This window comes from Cydia fagiglandana, chromosome 13, assembly GCF_963556715.1.
Source record: "Cydia fagiglandana chromosome 13, ilCydFagi1.1, whole genome shotgun sequence".
NCBI classification, from domain to species: Eukaryota; Metazoa; Arthropoda; class Insecta; order Lepidoptera; family Tortricidae; genus Cydia; species Cydia fagiglandana.
In genome coordinates, this window is record NC_085944.1 from 1,128,391 (window position 1) to 1,143,305 (window position 14,915).

At 36.0% G+C, this 14,915-nt stretch overlaps 1 protein-coding gene across 1 annotated transcript in view; it reads left to right on the top strand.

Annotated features, from left to right (window-relative positions):
• Positions 1–14,915, top strand: part of LOC134669976 (protein halfway) — a 50,373-nt gene that overhangs the window by 17,612 nt on the left and 17,846 nt on the right. The window lies entirely within an intron of this gene.

The following is a 14,915-nucleotide window of genomic DNA, read 5'->3' on the forward strand; positions in this document are numbered from 1 at the left end:
GCGGGGGCACTGCCATGCCCCCAGATGTTAAAGGATGAGACTACTGTAACTAATAAAGATTTATGTTTAGTTACCTACTATTTTCGCGTAAAATAGACAATTTTTATATCTTTAGTTATTAAGACCCAAAATAATTATTTTCACTTATTATAAATAAATCCTCCTGTTATGAAGTATCAAATATTGTTATTTGTATATGTATAACTCTTAAGTTAAAAACAATAAAATCTGTTATTACCTACTGTCAAAATGATTATTTTTTGCGGGATTAAGTAATACTCTGGTAGTGTTCAATAAGGCCCATAATAGGACTTTTATAAAAGGTATATTTTCCAAGAGTATCGTAATATTATTATAACTATTTTGGTATAATGAAGAAACTTAAATAAATGAGAAACCTATTTGAGTGAGTTTTTCATACTTCATGTCCTGTTTATTAAAAAAAAACCATTTTAATTTAAGGTGAGGCATACGTATTCCGTGTGGGCCGTATAGGCATATACGGCCCACACGGAATATACAATAAGGTAAGTGAGGCCACTTACCTTATTGTATATTCAGGATGTATACCGTGTAATATTGAGCAGTTGGTTTATAATATACATAATATGATGATAATGATATTGACGTTGAATAGGACAGGACATGACAATAGGAACCAGAAATAGGTATAGTTGGTCAAACCAATTTGTTAGTAAATAAAAACAAAAAACTATATTCATCCTTTTCTTTTGGGTGCTAGTACTAGTGTAAGTCAAAGATAGTATGATGATTCTCCCAGTCTATGTTTGAAATGAGACAGTCCTTTGACAAACTATGTATAGTTTTATCATTTATCAAACATTACGCAGATACCACAGACTAATAGCCCCTACAATCACATTTGGCAACAAACGCATAGCTCACTACCCCGTACCTCGCTGTAATAGTGCATGGTCTAAAAGGCATTTTTCATTTTTGGCACCATACTTATATAACAAAGCACACAAAACCCTTAATATAAACAACATTAGTAATTTTCAATTAAAAAACAAAATTAAGATTTGGTTAAAATCATTAAGTTATACTGAAGCAGAAGAGCTATTACGATGCGTGTTCTAGTACATACATTCTAAAATAACCAGACACACACGCGCGTAAACACACAGAAACACACACATATTCTAAAAATCAGACACAGAATACTCACACACGCGCGCGTACACACACATCACAGTTTCATCTGTCTTTAAAATTAATTTTAATATTGTTAATATGTCATATAAAATGTCTAACATTGTAACATTACCTACGCTTGTAATTGGGAAGGAACTGGCTCTTGAGACACAGGGAAACCTACTTTGAGAGCCAGGAACCAATGTTATGTAACAACTCAAAGTTGCAATAAAGATTATTTTATTTTATTTTATTTTATTTTATAGTAAAAAATAGTTGTGAATATATTGTACATTTTTATTACAATATTAGTCAAGATAATGAAATATAGCTGGTCAAGCAAATCTTGTCACTAAAAAAAGGCGCGAAATTCAAATTTTCTATGGAACGATATCCCTTCGCGCCTACATTTTTAAATTTGCCGCCTCTTTCTACTGACAAGATCCGATTGACCAGCTGTAGGTATTTTTACTTAATAAGATATTTTAATTTCACGTAATGTCCGCATATAATTTATATATGTGCACGGTAAACAAACAAATGAATGATAAGAAAAGACAGACAGTGCTACTGAGCGGGAGGTGGGGCGAGGGGCGAGGTATAGGTAGGCTATGATAGGCTCTCGAGCGCCGCGCCGGCGACGGACGGACCAGCGCGGCGTATCTATGAATTTCGCGCCTTTTTAACTAGATTTTACTATTACAATGCAAGCTACACACAGAAATTTCTTACTTTCCATATATACGCTGCATATATTATTTTATAGTAATAGACTTATTTTTACAGACTCTAATTCAATATTAGATCTTATAGGACAAAAAACGCATATTAATTCTAAAGCATATATCTTATTCTTCTAGCTTTTTAGCTTGCCTATTAACTTATAAATTTAGATATGTTGTTGTGGATTTATTAAACTTTAATTCAATATCGACAAAATAATAAGCTAATTGTAGTTTGACAAAGAAGCACGTTAAAAAAATTTCTAATAATTTTACATTATAAAGCGTCATACATATTATAAACAATGGAACTTAAACATTGCACTTTAATTCAATATTAAAAAATCATTACTAAAAATATATAAATACCTAATTTATATCTAACGCTCGTTCTAACTTTTCATCATATATAGCATATATGCTTAAAAATATGTCCTATATCAGATAAGTATCACTTTTTCAACTTTAGAATTATCAAAACTTTTCGTGCAAAAATCCGGTCCCACTATTGAGCTAATAAGTATATTTCGTGTTCTATGCATGTCTTAAAGTTAAAATATCATAAATTATTTATTTGAACATTGGCCTACGTGGCAGTATCGGACAAACAGCACCAAGGTCTGACTATAACGCAATCTCTGTTTGAGAAGCTTTGCTAATGTCATCTCGAGAATAACAGATTACGCCTGTCGTTACGAAAATGAATAAATACTTGTGATAAAAAGAATAGATAGTATAGAGGGGTCCTGTCATTGTCAATTTTGTAGTCACGGTACATTTACTGCCATCTATCGACACACGATTAAAACTTAAAATAAAATTGAAAATGTATAAAATAATCAAAATATGTTTACGGATAAATGATTCTTAATTTTTATTGTTCCATACTGACCCATGTTCTTTCATTGATATGTGTTAAAATTGTTAAAAAACAGTTAAAAACCAAACTGTCGTTAACGCCATCTAGCCGAGAATAGGCCAAAGGTAATGGCGCCATCTATTCGAGAATGACTTTTTCTTTGCCGTCCGAGGCACGTTTCTTTCTTAGACTTTATTTATCTTATACGAAGTTATATATATCTCTGCTTGTGATAATGATAATGGTGGAGCATATACTGTGATATACTGGGTCTTCGTTAGTACTTTGGTAGAGAAGATAATCTTTTCTTTGTTGCTTAAAGTTATTAAAGGGCCTAGTGAAGTACCTAACAATCATTTATAAAATCGTGACTTTTCGTTTCAATCTGCTAGGTGATACATTTAACTTTTTTAACGGCAAAACAAATTGCGCGTTTGTTGTGTATAGAGTTTATATTGCGGCAAAAACTGTCTGTTTCATGAAACTATTTTCAAAGTTAATGCCACCACCCTCCCGATTAAAACTCCATTCGTCTGGCCCTTTATCAATGTACCTACATAAAGATATATAATAAATTACCACAAAATATAAAGGAAGAAAAGAAAGAACATTTTATTTTTAAGAAAATTAAAAGAAACCCTAATAAACAAAAGCTACTACACTGTCGACAAATATTTAAATGATAAGTTTTAAGATGTACCTATTCTACTAAGATTACAATTTTACATTTTTATTTGTATTAGGTATAAGTTAGGTTAAGTAATTGCTATGCCCTTGCAGGGCTCATGTTTGAAACAACTCATTTGTTATTTAATACCCATATGTACAACATGAATGCAAATAAAGAACTTGAAACTTGAAATACTTAACTAAGTATGTTACCAGTCTCATTTTAATTATAATAAGCTCCATCTGGGTTCACAATAATGATTATACCGAACATGTGTTTGCAATGTCTGTCCGTGATTCTACGATGATGTGATGAACATTCCAGGCAAGCCACAAATGTTATCAACGTACAGTCAACAACAAAAACCTATCAACAGTAGATTGTTAACCAAGGTCATACCTTGGTTAGCAATCGAGGATCATGTTCAATCGACGTAGTTTGGCGCTCGATGGCAGTAGTCTGGGAGCCTACCGCTATCAGCGAAGTTTGTAAATTGCGGGCATCTTTCTACGCCTTAATTAGAGTAAATTAGAGAAAGATGCCCGCAATTTGCAAAATTCGGTGTTCGTGGTAGGCCTCCTGAGACAAAATGGTGCCTTTCATCCGCGTTAAAAAAGTCTAATTTTCATTTTAAATACGAGGATTTTATTGGTCTATTTTGCGTAAAACATCCGTAGTTAATGAAACCATTATTGATAAATCAAGTCATGTCACCGACGAAAACAAACCACAGATAAAGCCGGGAGCGATAACAATGGAAACATCCTTCTATAAACAGAGCCACTGATGGAAATATTCATAATGCATTACATTACAGTAGAGGCTACTAAATAGAGACTACTGACAACCACCAGTCCGCTGAAAATCGGCGCCATAGCGACAACTTAGCGGTAGGTACATGCTTCCACATATGCAACTAATAAAAAAATATACGTTGGTACCGATTTAAAAAACGAATTCCATTTATTCCTTTTGCAGATGTGTGTACAAAATCTATGACATGTTTATAATCAGTTTAGTTTAAAGAGGTCTTGTTATTTCAACTATGTCTGTCTTGTTATTGTTGTTTTGCGCATAGGTATGAAACATTTTAGCCTTTTAGCTTTGTGCGAATGTGCGTATGAATACTGACATGCACTTTTTTTGCTATTTATGACTTGAAAACACAATAAAGGACTTCCGTGACCGCTGTGGTAGGCACAGGAGTAATGAAAACATTTAAGGCATCTTTTTATTTAATGGGTTTTTCCAAAGTTACGAATAGCAGCCGTTAACAGTTACCTACTATTTGCAAATAAATAAAAATAGCGCCAGTGGCGTAGACTGCAGTTGCCAGTCTTCTCAACTTACTAGTCTCTGACTATAGCATAGTGAAGATAGGTATCGTGTTATAAATAGCGCGGCTTTGCAAACACGGGATTGTATTGTGATTATTAATGTACATAATGCATAATAAACCTATAATGTTTATCTACCACGTGTCGTCGTCGCTGAGGTTAAATGACTAAAATTATAATAGGTAAATAAGTAAGAAGGTATTTAATTTAGGTAGGTTACACAAGTTTTCTCTCCTGTGGACTATAGTTAACAGCTTGTGGGCATGTAGGTAATGATTGTATTATAGGTATTTATCCAAACCGGAAAGTGACAACTTCGTTTAGTGCAGCGGGCCGAAAGTTGACGTGTTCCAGCCTGAGGGCAGAAAAGTTATTTTTCGTAGGCCGTACGCATAGTCATCGCATTTATCGCAGTTTCTCAGCACTTGGCAGTGTAAGCAAATACAATAGCTGAATAGTAAATTATATGGGACAAAAAATAGATATGTCCACCTCGTGACGTAGTGTACCTATATCACGGCTTGTGTAACATTTTTGACAGATACTATACATAAAACTGTCACATTAAATCGTCTTTAACAATAACATATTATATCGCTAGCCGTGTCATGCTAGCAACTACGTTGCGTCTGAATATTTCTGAGAAGAATTGTTTCAAAGACGAAGACGAAACATTCAAGTAACACTTCTTTCACACCTTAATAGCTTACATCTTAATTGCATCAGCTACTCCTACAGATCTTATAACTGTGTTTTCTTTTCTACTTCGGATCCCTTTTTAGGGTTCCGACCCAAAGGGTAAAACGGGACCCTATTACTAAGACTCTGCTGTGGGTTCGTCCGTCCATCCGTCTGTCACCAGGCTGTAACTCACGAACCGTGATAGCTAGACAGTTGAAATTTTCACAGATGATGTATTTCTGTTTCCGCTATAACAAATACTAAAAAGTACGGAACCCTCGGTGGGCGAGTCCGACTCGCACTTGTCCGGTTTTTTTGAGATTTTATTTAATTTCAATTTGTCACAAAACTTTAGCTGTACCCCTAAAATAATAACACATTATTTTAACTTGAAGCGTCTATACTTATCAGTGACGTAAGGCCTCATAAGCTCCAGGCTTACCACGCCAAATATTTCAGCACGATAAGATATAGCGGGATATCACACGGTACACATACAAACATGACATTATATTTATATTATATTATTTGCCGTCTATTTTTAGCCTTTTATCTGCTTGCGGTGCCGACGTTCTATTGTGATGTACATTTAAACGTGGAATATTTGAGCTCTATTTAAACTTAGGCACTATAATCTGCGTCACTTGCACCATCCCACTGACCCGGGGTTAACCGGTTAAACCTGGATGGTTACCAGTACAATTTGGCACTGGGTTAACGGTTCAACTTCTTAATCCCGGGTTAATGGGATGGTGCAAGTGGCCCTTTATTATTTTGTAATTTTAAGTTATTTTTATTTATTTATCGTCTTAGGTTAGGTATTTTTATAATATGAATATAAAAGTAAAATATAAAACCACTTACAAAACCACTTATTTTTATTTATTGTTATTGATGGTGTTTTATGTTTTTGCACCTATTATATTGAATAAATTTACTTCTATCACCACAAAATCTGTGCAGAATTTTCTCGATTCGACTCTAATCGCAAATCGCAAGTTCTTCAATGTTTAAATAATTACTAGCATACATAAATTGCATTTGCATGTGATTAAGTCGGGTCATCACCACATGTGGCGACATATGTTTCGCTCCAACCTACATTTAACAGTAAACGTTAGCTGAGCAATAACATGCCGACTAATATAAATAGAATTAGCACTTGTAGCAATTTTATTGGTGCGATGTTCCGGTGTAACACATGTGGTGTTTATAATTCGATTTGATATCGAACTAACTTTTCGTGTAAGCGCATAGTTCGGAATGGTTCGGAACCCCTAGCGTAAATTTCATTCGATATGGAAAGTCATCTGCAAAGATACGAGTAACTGACGTGTCTACTGATTCATGGTTGTCCTTAAAAAGTGTGATACCTACTTACTCTTGACAATTTCTGTTGAATTCCAGCAGAAGCGCTATCGTGGTCGCATTTTTATCACCTGCCATGCCATGCGTCACTTTCGCACTTACATATTTCTTAGAAAGTGACAGGCATGGTGACAAATGATAAAGAGTCGACCGTATTAGCCCTACAGCACATGATAACGTAAATACATTACGTGTTTTTTAGCATTCCTTTGTTTATGGTGATAAAATATTATGTCATATATGTTATCTCAGAGAGCTTGCTTTATTTTGGTGTAATATCTATTAGTGCAATGGCCGTAGGCCTAAGAAGCGCTGGCTGGACGTCGTGATAGCAGTCAGGGAAGAGAATAATCTCACACCTGAAGATGCCGCAGACCGGGCAAAGTGGATAAGACTGAGCAGGAAAGCGGACCATGGCGCTAGGCCGGGAAAACGCTAGGTTAAAGAATATTTATTAGTACGATGGACTTTCTGCTCTTATAACTGAGTATTTATTACACTATTTTCATTGTATGTTAAGTACCAACAGCTGCGTTTAACTGAAACAACTGGCTATATTCCAATACTATCTAAAGCTAATCATATTCTCTCACTTATGTCTGGTTCTGGACTCATCAGTTATGTCTGTTTCTGTGAACCTGTCAATCCTGCTACATGACGAAATATGGTGGATATAGAGCAGTCGTGCAATTGAATCATTACTTATGATCTTTGTAGAGTCGTGTTTGTAAATTATGTCGAGGCATAGGGTAATAATGTAATAAATGAATGTCATCATAATATTCAACTGTCACCGGTATTTCATAAGTATACCAAAGGGCCTAATCGATCGTGAGGACATGGTTTTAATATCAATAGCTTCCAAGTTGTGACTCCCACTTCCCAATATGTACTTATGTATGTTCCCCAGGGCTCTATTTACATTCCTTTCATCTAAATCAGCGGTAGGCAACCTTTTAGCAGCCAAGGGCCACATAAAAGTTAACGAAGATGACGCGGGCCGCACTTTGGTAATATTTGAGACTTTAGCAAACATTGTTGTTCTTCAGTATTACATACAAAATAGCCAGGGAGGTTCGCGGGCCGCAAGCGAGAGATTGGCGGGCCGCATGCGGCCCGCGGGCCGCTGGTTGCCGACCGCTGATCTAAATCGATGAAAACATTCGGGGAAACCGACATCTCTTCAGTGGACATTACGAAAGTTAACGTTTTAAATCCTTTTTTCTAAGACTTTTATAAAATTCTTTTTAAGAAAATGATGTCCACAGGAAAGTTGCATAAGTTTAACCCGTACTAAAATAGTACATTTCGATGCTAGTGCGGAAGGTATGTCATTACATCACGAGTACAGAGATATCTTGCCACGAGCCGCAGGCGAGTGGCAAGACTCGGGACGAGTGAAGAATGACATTTCCGCACGTGTATCGAACGACGTTTTTTAATACAGTTGCGAAAAAATAAGAAAAACATTATTAATCGTACACTAAACAAAAGTGGTAACAGTGACAGCTCGGTTAGACGTCGTCTTTAAGTATATTATATCTATGGGCGTTTGGCAGCTATTCCGTTCCATTCAGTCAACTTATTAAGAACGGAATTTTCAATATTGAATATTAAAAAATAAACGTGTTATAATGATGAAGAGGTAAGTAATTAAATATGAAATATGTAATATTTTTCGTATTCTTACATTAACGGTAGGTTTTTATGCTGATTACGACGTTTAAAGGAAACTAATATTAACACTCATCAATAAGTAGTCGTGAATTGGAACAAGTATAAATTTAAAAAAATTGGAAAACTAAAATGCACTAGTTCGAGATAACCAACTTTCCGCACGCTAAACAGCTACGTAAAGTAGCACTTTTTGAGCAACTGTATTAAAAATGTATTTTACCCATTTGTCCATTTGTTAGTCAGGATTACGGCAAGTCAAATAAAATCTTGTAAAAAGGACCAAAATAGCGTTTGAACAAGACACGACACTCGACAAGACAATTGAGCCGTCCAGTCGTGCGACGATTATCCAATAGCCACATCCTCTGGACGCCAGCAGACCCGGTTAACTTTAGACCAGGGACGTTGGCTTTGTCATCTGATTACCAACATTTGGAAATGTGACATAACTAGATGTAAATAAAGCGAAAAAATAGAGCGTTTAATAAATTAATAGGTAACTTAAAATCAAAGGTAAATAAATATATATATAACCTTTTTACACAATTGATTAAGCGGCGCCGTACAATAAGCTCAAGAAGGCATAATTTATGTTGTGGGTACTCGTACTCGGACAACGATATTTAATTATTCATAGAGTTAGACCTAGAAAAGTGTGCAGCGATTTTGATAGCCCACGCAGTGCAAATGTTATTTATACGTCATAATTTGATAGAAGTTTAACGTTTAAAATAATACTTGCACATCGCTGCAGACTTTTCTTGGTCTAACTATGTTATACATACTTACAAATAGGTCAAAACAAACTTTAAATAATGTATATATGTCACGTGATTTTTCGCAGCAGCATCTGATCGATATATTAATTACTTTTCGTTTGCTGTTTGTCGATGTAAGATTGTCGGCTTGGCTAGGCCCCTAGCCCAGACCGGTCATCGAATATAAAATACCTTCCGGTATACCTACATATAAAATAGGTACTGTCCTACTTAAAAAGTTAAGATCTTTCTTAACCACTCTTTCTTTTTTTCACTTTCTTTTTTTTTCTTTTTTTTGCTCTTGCAAAAAAAGTTAATTTAAGTAGCTCATGTCCTTCATTTAAGAGATTAGCAGCGAAATGTGCCAGACAAGCGAGGTAGCATGGCAAAAAATACAAAGTCTTAAAACTCTTAAAATACAAATGCAATGCATACTTGATGTATCTAGTCTAGGTACTAGTTAATACAACATTTATAACTCAGGCCTATGAATAAACTCCTAACAGGCTTTTATGTTACTTAGACTTAGTTATCTGAATAAATACATATTATTATAATAACAATTTTCCATCTTCTTTATAATCGCGCCGACCCGACCTTAAATCGAATCCCACGTATTTTTAGAGACGATATTTATTACAAACCTTCACCTGAGTGTTTACGCTGTGGTTATTTTTACTGGTGTTATATCGTGTTGCCAATTCGAATTTACATTTTGATATCAAGATGATGTCATTTTGTTATCATTCGCATAGGCCCCGTGCATAAACTATAGGGGGCAGCATAGGAGCCGTCAGATTTTTGGCGCGAAGCGTAAATGTGTTTATGCTTCCGATGTAACCCACAAGATGACAGAACCTACTATGCACAAGGAAACGTACCGACGAGAACGGTAGATGGTAGCACTTGCTTTGACAATGTACATGTACACATATGTTTTCGACTGAGGGGGCCGATTTTTGAATTTCGATCGTTCGTCATTCGAAAATCGGTGGAAAAGGGCGAAATTCAAATTATTGAAATTCGAGCGATAGAAATTGGGAATCTAGTGGTATTCACCACTCGTTATCAATTCTATTTGTAGAATTTAAATGCCTAGTAGTGGAGATATATTGAACTATATACAAGAACACTGATTTAAACTTTCACGATTATTAAACATTATCAAACTGCACAACGGGACTTAATCGCGTATTTAAGTTTTAAGATTTACCTCCGACGTTTCGAGGACGGCGTTGTCCCCGTGGTCTCGGAGAAGTGGAGTCTTCTCCGAGACCACGGGGACAACGCCGTCCTCGAAACGTCGGAGGTAAATCTTAAAACTTAAATACGCGATTAAGTCCCGTTGTGCAGTTTGATAATATATACAAGAAATCGAGCGAAGCGCTGGTGGCCTAGCGGTAAGAGCGTGCGACTTTCAATCCGGAGGTCGCGGGTTCAAACCCCGGCTCGTACCAATGAGTTTTTCGGAACTTATGTACGAATAATCATTCGATATTTGCCAGTCGCTTTTCGGTGAAGGAAAACATCGTGAGGAAACCGGACTAATCCCAATAAGGCCTAGTTTCCCCTCTGGGTTGGAAGTCGCTTTCGTAAAAACTAGTGCCTACGTCAAATCATGGGATTAGTTGTCAAGCGGACCCCAGGCTCCCATGAGCCGTGGCAAAATGCCGGGATAACGCCAGGAAGAAGAAGACAAGAAATCGAGCGATCGAAGTTCAAAAAAATCGGCCCCAAGGCCACAAGATGGCAAACCCTCCAACGCGCATGGTCCCTTACCTATATACTTATGTACAAAAAGAAGTAAAAGCGAATTGCACGCGCGAATGACAGCAAAACGACGTCCTATTGATATAGGAATGTTCGTTCGAACTGGCCTCCTTAGATGTAATTCTAATGCCAACTGGGAATCGAATAAATTCATACCAAGAATTTATTACGGAAGTGAGACGTTGATAAATGATTTTTTGTTTCAATTCGTTTAGATTCAACTTCTATTTACATATCCTGTATCTCCTGTGCTGTCATGTGTATGGAAGCATGTTTCGTCATTAACACGTTCAATGCGGTAGGGGGTCGAAAGACCCTATACAAAGTATGGTTAATTACGAGTTATACTAATTGCCGCAGCGAAGGTGTTAAGGAGTTGTTTAGATGTGCGTGAGATCTTAGAAGAACCTTCGTAATTTAGAAAAAGACTTCGGTTATCGGCGGTAACGTACGAAGGTGATACTGCTGTTCTGCTTTTTTAATAGCTGATAAAACTTTTTGAAGTTATCGTAAAAAGTTAAGTGGACAATTAGCATCAACATAAAATAAACCCTAATCTAAAGGCTCTTAAATTAAATTTCGCTGGATAACTATATTGCGATTAGACTTATTGTCATAATTTAAATAAAATGGAATCAGAATTAGAATTTCGACCGGAGGTAAATTTGAAAACAGAATGTCATCTCACCATGTATCGCTTCTGGAAGAAATTATATAGAGCTGAGAATACCTATCGCATATTGGATTTTCTTCGATCATACAATCAGACGTGGCACGCACACGCATTAAAAGACGTATTATTACTGGGAGTGTCGATGGACGAATGAGTAGAGGGCGTGCACTCAGAAGATGGACAGATGTGGTCCAAGACGTTACCAGGACTTCACTCCAGGCAACTATACAAATGGCTGAAGATCGAACGGCCTGGAGAGCAGTGACAGAAAGAATAGCCCAATAAAGTCTTGAAGTTTATTAAAATATTTACAATTATCGCTCTTCTTAAAAGTTGCCGCTTCCTTCACAAAATATTTATAAACATTATATACAATTTCCCGCGATTGACTATTTACACATATACCCATTTTGAAACGTGTCTCCATTAAAATCAATTTAAAAAATATCTAATGAAATAATAACGAATATATTATGGTGGTATTAACTGCTCTATATAGTTCAAGACGAGAAAAACGACTGCACTCTTTGGGTGTTGGACTGCCACTAATTCGTCAACCAAAGTAATTGAAACTGTCATTTTCTATTACACGATTACGTCCGATTATAGCCGAGACCCGAAGGTTCTTCTAAGATCTCACGGACTTCTATTTGCCTTTCGTGTGTTGTAAAAGATTTGGAATAGGTAGATATTTTTGAATCATTAATGATTTGATTGAATATATTCTTAGCCGTACAAAATAAGATGGCGTCATAACTCCTCTCCTTTTTAGGGTTTCGTACCCAAAGGGTAAAAACGGGACCTTATGACGAAACTGCAGCAGCTGAGTTTTAAACATTTTAGGTAAATATACCCGTGTCGCTAACGGAAGCGGCTCCTAAAACTAGTGCGATAAGGACAAGGCGAAAAATCCTGCGTAAAAATCTCAAAAATCGAGGTTTCGTACTCGATTGTTTCCTCCTCCAAAACTTAACCAATCGTAACCAAATTTGGAAATCTAAATGATTATGAAATTATCTGTGTCGGACCGTTTTGATTTTCTGGCTAATTGATATCAGTTTTGAATAGTACGCCTCTCAATGCTGCATAGTCAATGAGGCCATTTTGGCCTTTTTTGAAGGGCTCTAGCGCCTTAAAAAACAAATAATATCAAAAATTCAAAATGATCCGACACAGATATCGACAATATTAATCTGTGTTGAAAAAATCATTGCTCTAGCATCAAAACCCACGGAGGAAACAGTCGAGTACGTTTGTATGGAGAAATGACCACTCCTGTTGGCTCTTATTACTAAGACTCCACTGTCCGTCTAGCAGTCTGTCACGAGGTTGTATCTCATGAGCCGTGATTTTACAGATGATTTATTTCTCTTCTGCCACTATAACAACAAATACTGATAAGTACGGAACCCTCGGTGGGCGAGACCGACTCATATATACTTGTTTTGGATTTACGGGTGTCCCAAAGATCAATCCTACCAATTTTCATGCAAGTATTAACACAAATTACTTATAGCGTTTCTTGGCATACTGCTAGCAGCTAGCACTATAAGTAGTACTACTTATTTATTATCTACATAAATATTCTGTTTGTATTGCCTTGCCTTACCAGGTATCCCACACATTTCATATACTCAATATCCGTTCCTACTGGAATTAATAAGAACGAATCCAAAAATATATCCTTTTTCCTACTTCTATAAATTAAAATGCAGCTAGGTATCTAAACCACGAGAACCAAACGATAGCGCGTTCTATTCTACAGACAGAGACATCTTCCGGAGAATTGGTGAACTAATAAAATGATTATAAACACTGATGTACAGTCAAAATTACAAAAGTAAGAAATATAGGTAGGTACCTACTTAGGTACCTTGTGGTGTATATGTCCGAGAAACTTGCCCAAAAGGAAAAAGTTTATGAGTAAAATAACGGTACTTTTCGATACTCGAATACGCATCGTTTTTAAGTCACATAATATCATATTTATCTTATATATCTAGTTGGTACCCACAATACAAGCCTTTGTTGGGCTTACTGTGGAGTGGCCGTGGAGGATTGTCCCTGGTCCCATAATATAATTTATTTATACAAATATATAAATTAATTTTATTTTTGCTACAATTTATTAGAAATCCGTATTCTCTGTCATTAAATTTAGTAAATCACATAAAATAGGAGTCAATTACCGTTCTAAAATAATGCTCCGAAATGTTTGACTTGGCAGAAAACCAAGCGTCTGAAACTCTGAATACATGTTGAAAATTAAAAAAAAAAAGTTAGTTGGCGGGAATTGGTTATGTATTATGTTCTTTCGCTTTGCGACAATTTCGTGGTGTAAATTGCCGTGAAAAATATAATTTCTTTTCCTCGCAATCGAAGTGAAAAGCAGAGTGTACAACAAGGGCATAAATGTCCCTCTAGCATCAAAACCCACGGAGGAAACAGTCGAGTACGTTTGTATGGAGAAATGACCACTCCTGTTGGCTCTTATTACTAAGACTCCACTGTCCGTCTGTCTGTGACGAGGTTGTATCTCATGAGCCGTGATTTTACAGATGATTTATTTCTCTTCTGCTGCTATAACAACAAATACTGATAAGTACGGAACCCTCGGTGGGCGAGTCCGACTCATATATACTTGTTTTGGATTTACGGGTGTCCCAAAGATCAATCCTACCAATTTTCATGCTATTAAGTATTAACACAATTTACAGCGTTTTTTGACGTACTGCTAGCACTATAAGTACCTAGTAGTACTTATTTATTATCTGAATATTCTGTATGTATTGCCTTACCGGGTACCCCACACATTTTATATACTCAATATTCGTTCCTACTGGAATTAATAAGAACGAATCCAAAAATATATCATTTTTCCTTTACTTCAATAAATTAAAACGTAGCTAGGTACCTAAACCACGACAACCAAACGATAGCGCGTTCTATTCTACAGACAGAGACATCTTCCGGAGAATTGGTGAACTAATAAAATGATTATAAACACTGATGTACAGTAAAAATTACAAAATTAAGAAATATAGGTAGGTACCTACTTAGGTACCTTGTGGTGTATAGGTATGTCGTATGTCCGAGAAACTTGCCTAAAAGGAAAAAAGTTTATGAGGAAAATAATGGCACTTTTCGATACTCGAATACGCAACGTTTTTAAGTCACATATTTAATATCATATTTATCTTATACATATATCTAGTTGGTACCCATAATACAAGCCTTTGTTGGGC